This window comes from Lissotriton helveticus, chromosome 1_1, assembly GCF_964261635.1.
Source record: "Lissotriton helveticus chromosome 1_1, aLisHel1.1, whole genome shotgun sequence".
In the NCBI taxonomy this organism is placed as follows: domain Eukaryota; kingdom Metazoa; phylum Chordata; class Amphibia; order Caudata; family Salamandridae; genus Lissotriton; species Lissotriton helveticus.
The window spans coordinates 107,311,702-107,322,193 of record NC_136057.1 but is presented as its reverse complement, the minus strand read 5'-3'; positions in this window follow the sequence as shown (position 1 = coordinate 107,322,193).

Sequence of the window (10,492 nt, the reverse complement as noted above, 5' to 3'; positions counted from 1 at the left end):
TGTCTGTACCAATGTTCTTGGATTATCCTCTGTAGAAGAAGCGGCGAAAGGAACCACGTATGGATGGTGAGACTGTAATGCTCCCATGGATTTAGCAGTCTCCGTGTCCTTTTTAATTTTTTGGTGTCTACAGCCGGTCCAAAAAGATGTTGCTGATTGAACACCTGGTTGAGGATTTGTTGTTTTTACCTCCAGTTTGAAGCAAGAAATGTGCAACCAAGCATGTTGTCTGAGTAACATGCTAGTGTTAAAGGCCCTAGAGGCGGTGTCTGCTGCATCAAGGGCACACTTTTTTTTAAAATTTGTTTATTGGTTTTATTTAATGCACAATTGTCAATGAACAGCTTATACCACAATATAAGTATACAGTAGAAATCAATGGCCAGTTGAATTACGAGAGAACAACAAACCAAACTTCCGGTACCTCCTCTAACTTCTCTGCATTATATCAATCTCCAGAAGGGCGGCATAATAGCAATAAAGCAGATCCATTTGAAAATAATCAGTAGTGATCCAGGAACATAACATCAATACTCTTCGTATATAATTAATGACTTGGAATAACAGGTCCCAGATACATTGCATCGACATAGGAAGTGACATAATTACATCTCATTAAATACATGTCTTCAAATTCCCAGCCCCTAGCACACATAGGAGGTGGACTGCGGACTAACCCCATCGTACTGTAGTTAATCCGACTCACCAGCTGAAGTCGGAGCAGCCGCACTAGCCGGAGAATGAGCCCCGCTGTTGGACCATTGTATAAACGGCTCCTATATGTCTTTGGGCAGAGATGTTGGTGGCATAAGTTCCGAGCACACGCCCAGTTGGGTGTGGTCGTATGTGACATCCGATAACCATTCATCAAAAGTGGGTATCCTTTTCCTGCCCCACTTAAGTGCAATCTGCCTGCGCGCATATAGCAATAGGAGAGCATGTAACTTGCGCCTACGGGGTAATGTGTGCTGTACCAGCCCTAGTAGACCCAGGCGTGGTGCTATATGTAAGAAGGAAGCAGATTCATACCCGCATCTCCAACATCGCTCATCCTCGCGCAACTTCATTTTGTGGAGTATAATAGGAGTTCTATAATACCGATGTAAGAATTTAAAATGTATAAGTCGGAGTTTGTAATTGGGGGATAAGTCCGATAATTGTTTGCAACAGTAGTCCCATTGCTCTTCTGTCAAGGGGGGATCCAATTCGGCGTTCCAGAGCTGCAAGGATTTGGGTTGAATAATTGGGGTCTGGTCCTACATGGTGGTGTATAGCCTAGAGACTATTTTCCGAGGGGAGGCCCTGGCCAAGATGTTATCTAATGCGTTTAGTGTCGGAGGGGCCTCCGGGAAACCCTTCCACATGGCGCGGCATGCAGCCTTCAATTTATGGTAGGTGAACCGCTCAGCAAATGTCAATGCCTGATCTTCTGTGTCTGCGGGTAGGGGCCTAAAACTGCCCCTGGATATAGGTCGGCAAGGGTTAGCAGCTGCGTACCTCCTATCTCTACCACCCAACCTCCTTGCTCCAGACCCGGTATAGTGGGGTTATCGAGCAAGGGCATGGAGGGCGCGTACAACAGTGGGACATTAGCTCGCCGCTGGAGTTCACTCCAGACCCATCGCAACATGTCAGCAGTGTCGATGTCCTGCCGGGGCCGTGCGCCTTTTTGTAGAGTGCAACTTTCAAAGGAGTGGGCGCAACAGCGTCCATCTCAACCGCGACATGCGGCTGATAAGGGGTAGGGTATACCCAGAAGTGAAGGAATTGTGCTTGTGCACACAGTACATAAAGTGGCATGTCAGGAGCTCCGAGACCACCTTGCTTGAGTGGAAGCATCAGGAGATCCCAGGATACTCTCGCCTGACTCCCAGCCCACACCAAAGACAGCAGCCAAAAAGTTGTTGCTGATTGAACAGCTGGTTGAGGATAGTTGTTTGTACCTCCTGTTTGAAGCCAGAAATGCGCAACCAAGCATGTTGTCTGAGTAACACGCTAGTGTTAAAGGCCCTAGAGGCGGTCTCTGCTGCATCAAGGGCACACTTGATTGATGCATTGGTTATTAATTTACCCTCTTGGATGAGATCATTGGCCTTGGTCTTGTATTGATCTGGTAAATGTTGCAATAGGGTTTCTAGTTGGTCATAGTGAGCCCTATCATACCTAGCAAGTAATGCGTGTGTGTTGGCTATCCACCAGGGATTAGCTGCTTGAGCAGCAACTCGTTTGCTGGAAGCATCTAATAATTTATACTTCTTGTCCGGAGGTGGTGTCTCACCAGAGGTCTGAGAATTAGCCCGTTTTCTAGCGTTAGTTGCCACCAGGGAATCTTAAGGGAGTTGAATTTTGATGTAGGCGGGATCATTGAGGAGGTTTATATTTGTTGTCAATTCTCAGATTGAGAATTCTAGCCCTAACAGGGTCTTTAAATATGTCAGGGGCATGTTTAATGACACCTTTTAACATTGGCAGGGTTTGTGCAGTCTTTAGTGACTGCTCAAAAGTGTCTGAATGCATTGAAACACCATGGTATGTAGCTGCCTTATTAACCAACTGACTAAAACCAATATTGTCATCTGGGGGAGATGGCTTTGTTGGGTAAGCCTGGGGATCAGGGAGGTCTGGAGGGTCGACTGGGTCATCATAATTTTCCCAGCCGTCCTGTTGTAAGTCTGTGTCGGTGTCAGAGTCTGTAAAAGGGTCATTGTTGCCTCCCCCATTGCCTAAATTATCATCGACCTGTGGTAATGGTGAGTTTGGTGGAAGTATAGGAGAGTGTGGAGGAGAGATAGGATTGGTAGGAAGAACAGGAGAAGAAGGTTGTATAGGTTTAGTAGCACCGTTTCTTTTCTTAACAGGCACTGCAGGAATGCCCAGTGTATTCAGTTTCCTCTTCTTGTGTGGAACAGTAGACACTTGTCCGTTTTTAGGGTCTATGTGGAGTGTTTTTTTATTCAGAGCGATAGGATCTGGTCAAAAAAGTTCTTCCTCCTCGGTAGACTCTTTCGGTGCAGATCTTTTCGGGTCCAAGCGAGGTTTGGATTTCTGCTCCGGAGCCTTGGAAGGTGTTTTTGGATCCTTCGGCTTCGATGTGGAGGCAGAAATCTTTTTTGGTTCCGAATGTGTTGGTTTAGGATCCGATGCCTTTTCTTTCGGCGCCGGGGTGGTCGATGCTGATTTCTTTCTGGGAGTAGGCTGCGCTCCCGACTTCGGTGCCGATGGCACCTGTGGGACACTAACATGCGGCTTGCTCGGTCACGAGCTGCCTGAAGGCTTGTCCTTTGTCTTTGGAGCCGAGCCCGTGGGCGGGCTTCTGAACATTGTTTTCGGTCACGGCTGGGGCCAACAGACGAAGTCTTGACCAGGGCCTTCTTTTTTGCAGGTGGGGTTGGGGATGCGGCAGTGGTACTCACTCGTTGATCTGGAGGGATGGGTGGTCTGAGTTGGAGTGGTCTGCTTCGGACACGATTTCCAGTTCCTCAGAATCTTACTCCGGGACATCGGGACCTGCATCAAAGATGTCCACCGGTACCGGAGCTGCTTGCTGCGCCATGATGTGTCGTCGGGCCCGGCGATCACGGATGGTCTTTTTGGATCGAAAGGAGGCGCAGGCCCGGCAATTATTCTCATTGTGCTCTGTCGAGAGACCCAGATTACAGACCTTGTGGTTGTCACTGTGTGGGAATTTAGCTCCACACTGGGGGCATTTTTTAAACAGAGTCCTTTCCATGAGCCGTAGGCCCAAATGGCGTCAATAGCCCCAGCGGCCCGTGTCGACCACAGGAATGGGATATTTGAGGATGGAGTCGATGCCCATGCACACTATCGTCCAAGGGAGGAGTCACCTATCTTGTGACTACAAAAGACTTCTTCAAAGACAACAAGGTGCAAGCATCGAAACCCCACACCAGATGGCGATCTATGCACAGAGTGTGAATTCTGCTGCTCATATGCCTCGAACAGTGGGTTTCTGTTGCAGTACCCCCCCCCCTTTTTGCCAGACTACTATTGCACCTTTTTTTGGTGTGTCCTGGGTCCCTGCCACTCAGCTTTCCAGGGCCTGTGTTCTTTCCCCAAAACTAACCCAATTGACATCTCTGTCCACATGTCAGCCTATGGTAAATGATACCACAGGTACCCATGGCACTGTGACCAGAGAAGGCCTCTAAGGGCTGCAGCACTTATTGTGCCACCCTTTGAGGCCCTAGACCCTGACATTCACACACTGCCTTGGCAGGCTGCATGTCTTGGTACAGAACAAAGTGAAGACTCGACATGGCATACATCCCTGTGTGCCACGCCCACAAACCACTGCCCTGGCATACATCAGTCACCCCGCTAGCTGGGCGCCCTATGCCAGTGGTGAGTGTACAGGTGCATGAGCCCTGTATCCCTACAGTGCCCAAGTCTATTCCTGGGCACTGTAAGTGCAGTGCTGCCATTAAGAATAAATGGTGCTGGGAGCTTGTCATTACGAACTCCACCGCACCATAATGGCTACACTGAAGACTTGGAAGTTTGGTATCAAACTTCTCAGCACATTAAACCCACACTGATGCCAGTGTGGGATTTAATGAAAAAGGCACAACAGAAGGCATCTTAGAGATGCCCCCTAAAACTCGACCAACTCCTAGTGACCTGACTGAGTGGCTGCTTAGGCTACCACCACCAGACATGTTTCTGGACCCCTGGGTCTGTGGAAAATTAGTGCGTTTTGGTGAACATTATCTGCGCCATCTTGCCTCTTCCCTGATGCCACACTTTTGTCGTGCGCGCCCGCCATTTTAAGATGCCCCGATCAGAACAAACCCTTTTGCATGCCGCTGGCCCCTGACATAGCCCTTTGCCTTCGCTAAGCCCGCACGCTGACCACCCCCTGCTTGCACCTGCCTTGAGTCATAAACCCCTCTCCGGCGCTGCTCTGCCCCAGGCCCTCATCCTGTTCCCAGCGCGACGCCTCCCTGCTTTCCTTTCATGATCTCCGGCCCTTAGATGCAAACCCCTTTTTCCCCGTGTGCCCGTTTTGTCCTCCCCGTTCCCAAGCCGACACCCAGCTCTGCCGATACCATCCTTGCCCCTCCCCGTACAATAGAAAGCTTCCCCCATCAAAGAATCCCCGGGTTGATCAAAGCCCCCACCCCATGAGATCCGATCAAACTCCCCACATTCCGTGAATCGGCGGATTATCCAGCTGCGCGATGCTCATCACCTGTTGTGACTAGGGTGGGGACTTCAAACTGTAAATGTGTGTGGGAACGGGCCCAAAGGGGAGTTCCGAGAATGTCTTTTCCATACATCAAAGCTTTAAACATGTATGTGTAATCTGCAATAAAGTCATAAATGTGGGTATAAGAGGCCAGGCCTCAGAAATACAGTTAGAGCACCTCAGAACGATACCTTCTGTCCGTTTCGTTGTGTTCTCCTCCGGAGAGAATAAAAAAAACCTTGTTTCCTGCTTTCCAGTCTCCAGCGCCTGCCTCTTCATTGATTTAAATAACTAGAGGGTCACAGAGGCAATACCGCCGGGCAAATATCGATTGTCCCCGACCCGATTGAACTTTTTTTACAATTGGCGTCCCAAGCGTGGGGCCCATCAGCGACTCGTGGATCCAGTGGGAGAGGTCCCGACGACAGAGTGAACGACTGCAACGATCGGGAGAGCTCTTGCCCAATAGACCCTCGTCTGGCAGCCGATCATCCGAACTTCACTAGTTCCGAACAGACCTCTCTCGAGTGATCTACGGTCCTGACTGGGAACCATCAGGAGTGCCGTGAGAAATAAGAGAAAAAGAGGACGATCGGGCGCTGGATTCGGAAGACAGGAAACTGTCCACATGGTCCGGGTAAGGTCGTGTTGCCACGACAAGTTGCGAAAAAAAATTTGTTTTGATTGCTTGATTGTTCAAAATACTAGTATTGCTCTGATTATTTTTATTTGGAGATTCACTGTCTGCAAACGGAGAAACAACAGGCTCTCTCTCCCTTTGCAAGCAGTGGAGGATAGGTAGGGTAGCAGCCGTGCTTGTTCTTTTTCTCCCCCACTCAATAATTGCTTGAAACTGAACTGTTGTTCACAAAACTATTGTTTCCTGGAGATTCCCTGTCTGCAAGCAGGGAAGAGACCACCCTTTTTGCAGATAGTGAAAAGGGTAGGTAACGCAGATCTTTGCGGACCTACTCATTCTCCCCATTGTTATTTATTGGTCGTTTGGTTTTATATATTTTTTTTGATCCATGAGGTATTCACTACCTGCAAACAACGTAGAATAGAAATATTCTGTCTAGTCTTTGCACCTAGTGATAAGATAGGCAGTGCTGACTTTTTAGTCCCTCGTTACGAGCCGTCATGTCTGTCTTCTCCCCACTGATAAATAGCCTGTTTAGCCCGGACCGGGTGTTAGAGGTGGACCATATAGCTCCACTAGAAGGCACCCCTAATAAGGACATGTTCATAAACTATGGGTTAGTCACCATAGCTTATAATAAATTATGGCACAGGTATACCGAAGATAGCCAAGACAAACAGTGGCCACTGGCAGGATCCTTTGACCTTGATAAAATAGAAACGTTAGAAATAGCCTTTCGAAATAATAAGACGACGCCAATTATGCTCGACAGTCTCGGTATGTGGCGCAGAGAGGCTACGAAACGACAGAGAAAAGACGAGGATAAACCAAGTAGGGAAATATACCGACAGGACAACCCCAGGACACCGCTACCCACAACTTATCCCCCGACACTATGCAAAGGACGACCAGACTTAGGGTCAGACCAATGCGCTTTTTGTAGGTATGTCGGACACTGGAAAGCCCAATGCCCGACTCTACTGAGCGTGAGTAAAGGCAAAGGGCCGACAAGAACGACAGACCGACAGTACGAGAAAAGGCGCGAGACAGAGAAGAACCCGACTTACATAGACAGACCAGACAGAACCACCGCGTTTGATTATGCCCGATGGCACAGATTTCGCCAGGAAAATCTCAGCGGCATGATCAAGTTCTCCTAGGTCGGGCAATGTCAAGACGGGAACCCAGCCTCGTTTAAAATTCACAGACGGAAAGAGATAATTATGACCAATAACTGTTTTTATATTTGTCTTGGGTCTTTGTATGTCGTACTTGTACTGTCCCCCGTCTGAGTTTGTGTGTATGTAATGTACAAATCTGCGTCATCCCTCTACACGTGTTTCCGTGTTACTCGACCTCTGTTAGCAGAAACCTAGCATCAAAGCAACCTGGAAAGAAAGAAATGGTAAACCAAAATCCGTAGACCATTAATAAACTTGAACTTTTAATTTAACACAACAAACAAGGAATAATAACGATAAACTGTAGAAAATGAAAGTCAAACAGAACATTCGCCCCCCCCCCATTCTGGAACCTTCCAAAGTAGGGCAGGGTTACGGCTACGCCCAACCAACGGCAACCCATATAAGGCGAGCCCCGCCGCCAACTCTTGGTCAGGAAATCTTAACGTATGGGGGAGCCGGAGGAGAGGCAGGAGCCCGCAGCCTGGGCATTTGCAGGTAGTCCCGCCACATGTCTCCTTGGCCGGCCGCAACGGGCCTGGAAAGACTAAGGTAGTCCCGCCGCATGTCCAAGAGGAGAACAAGGCACCTCTTCCTTTTCTCTTCCGTCACAGCCGCAGCAGTCCTGGACGGCGGGATGTCCTGCACGTACCTCCACAACAATTTGTCCAAGTTGGGCTGGGAGGGAGAGGCGACGCGGACGAGCCTCTCCCACCTCCACCGGTAGGAGGTTTCCCAGCCCCCAGCCCGACGCCGAACATCCCCAGTCAGGCGATGGTGCCCATACTTCCACAGCACCGAACACACCATGGTGGTACCCCAGTACTTGCGCAGCACCGAACGTACAATGGTGGCACCCCAGTATTTGCGCAGCACCGAACGTACAATGGTGGCGCTTGGGGAACACCGGATGTGGAGAGGCCTTCATGCGGGGCGATGAAAAGGAGCGGCATGGAGTGCACCGGGAGAAGGAGACGATGTGAACGAGTCTCCCTCGCCCCCCAGGTGGGGGCATCACAGCTGCACCCCAGCTGAACGTCCCGCTCTCACAAAACAGGGACCTCTTCCTTTCACTCCGAAGGGTCTCTTCCATTCTTGCAAACTCGACGAGAGTGGCCCCTGTAGGGCCTCAAAATGGCGTCTGGATCCGCTGGAAGGCGGGCCCCGGCCACTAGAGTAACTTTGGCCAGCCATACAACTCGAACATTTGTCCCATGGAGCACGAGCCCCCATCTCCGACAGCATCTCCGCAGCCTTGAAGATCATACAAAGGTCCCCGGCGGAACCTTCGGCCTTTGCAGGTTTCCGGTAAGGGACGGCTGCCTTGATCGCCAACGAAACAAACATGACATTGCCACACCTTCTGTTAGCGTGAATTCTAGAACTGCCGAAAAGGACTCTGGTCCAAACTGCCAGTAATGGAAACATTTCCCCCTGATGCTGCTTCCGGACTGTGCCGGCCCCGCCCAAAATGGCGCTGGTATCAATCGGAACTTACGAACACCTCGTGGTGTTCCTTCGCACTAATATAAACTTGATGTTCTGAGATTTTATATGATCCTTTGTACACTTGGCTAGAAAAGACGAAGAGAACTCACTCGACGAATAGTGTGAAAAGATCCCCGTTACAAATGGTGATTACGAATGTACAATGTATTATATTTTTATAACTGATGTAAACCTCATTTACGACGCACACGTACGGTATGCATATAGGAAATCTGATTACAACTGTTATGATTATGCTTCTAAATTATGAAAATATATGCCCCCGAACCCCCAGCCAATTAATAGACGTTTTAGTCTCTTACAAATGAATGAGTAAAACTTTCCGATGTTTTTATTGTTGCAAACGACACCCCCCACTGTACGCACTTTAGCCATTGCCACGACCGACCAAATACGACCACACCCTCCTAATCCATATGCTGAAATGAATTTGCAAAATAAAGTCTTTGAAACTATGGACGGGTATTGCATGCTTTATTTTAAAACAATATGGGATGGGTAGGAAAGTTCTTTTTCTGTGCACCCTACTCTGCTCTCTCTTTAAGGTTAAAGGAAGATGGTTGCCCAGCCCTGGAGGACGGATCGGATCGACAACACGACACTCCGTCTTAAAAGTACGCGACTGACTCATGAACTCTCGCGTAGAGGAAGACCGTGACTTCCAAGGATGGGTAAAACGAATGGTGTAAATGAGGGAATGTAAAAGGAGGGTGAAATGAAATAATGTAAATATTGTAAAGTACAACGTTCCAAAGTAGCAGGGACCCAAGAACCGAAGAACTTTAGAACGCCACGGCGTTGAAAGAGGTTTAAGGATCCCGATAGTGAGATATATCCTTTGACTAGATACCTCGCACTAGGCACCTCTGGTTTCCTTTTTATGTTTCCCCGCACACGCCCTACATGAACACACTACCCCCCCCTCGACTCCGAAAACTATATCCCCGGGGACCCTGCCCCAAGGAGGAAAGACGAGTAAGAGGTAAGTAAAGGACTTATGAATCCATGTATTTGAAGGCGCGCGAATGCTGTCTCCCCCACCCCCCCCCTTTTTTCCTCCCTCTGCAGGTTACATCAGAGATTACAGCCAAGGTGTGGCGAAGATCTGAGACCTTGCCATGTCTGAATACACGAAACGGACTAGCGCCGCAGGGTGGTGTCTAAGCACGCCTGCAAACTACTCACGTATCGAACAAACCCGAAAAATTAGCACAACCTGATAAAAAGTGATCACCCTTAAACCAGACCGGACGAATGAACCCATGTCACGTATGATGCGAAACTGTGAGGGAATGTGTGTGTGTGTGACTGAGGCGTTGACCCAACTGGTCAAAGGACCGAGAATGCGAGAAAGTGCGACAAAATGGTACCTCCTTTTTTCTTCTTTCCTTTTCTCAAAGCACGTCCCCTCTACCCTGTCTAATGCTCAAACTGCATGATTACAAGATTCTAACGCGGACTCGTGAATACCCTTTACTGTGTAATGCACTAAATAGCCTTTCTTGAATGCACTGCCGCCCTCTCTGTTGCACGTGTACTATTTAGCCTGCCGTTGCACTCTCTCTCTCTCTCTCTCTCTCTCTCTCTCTCTCTCTCTCTCTCTCTCTCCTCTCTCTCTCTCTCTCTCTCTCTCTCTCACTCTCTCTCTCTCTCTCTCTCTCTATTTTTGCACTACCACTCTTCCGAGTGGTTAGCCCCGAAATTGGCAGATTGCCACCCCTAGCACACCACCTAATTGGCTTCAAATACCGTCAGTATTTGCACAAACGCTTGTCTTTAATACAATCACCCTGAGGCCGCGTCATTACCTCTCCTTTTTCTGCTAGAAGTCAATGAACCCAGGTTGGGCCGTAAGGGAAAGGACAGGTAAGACGACAGAGGTTCCCTAATCTGGCCCGAAATAAGGGAACTACATGTCAACGGCTCCTATAGTATAAAACAAGGACCTCAGAATAC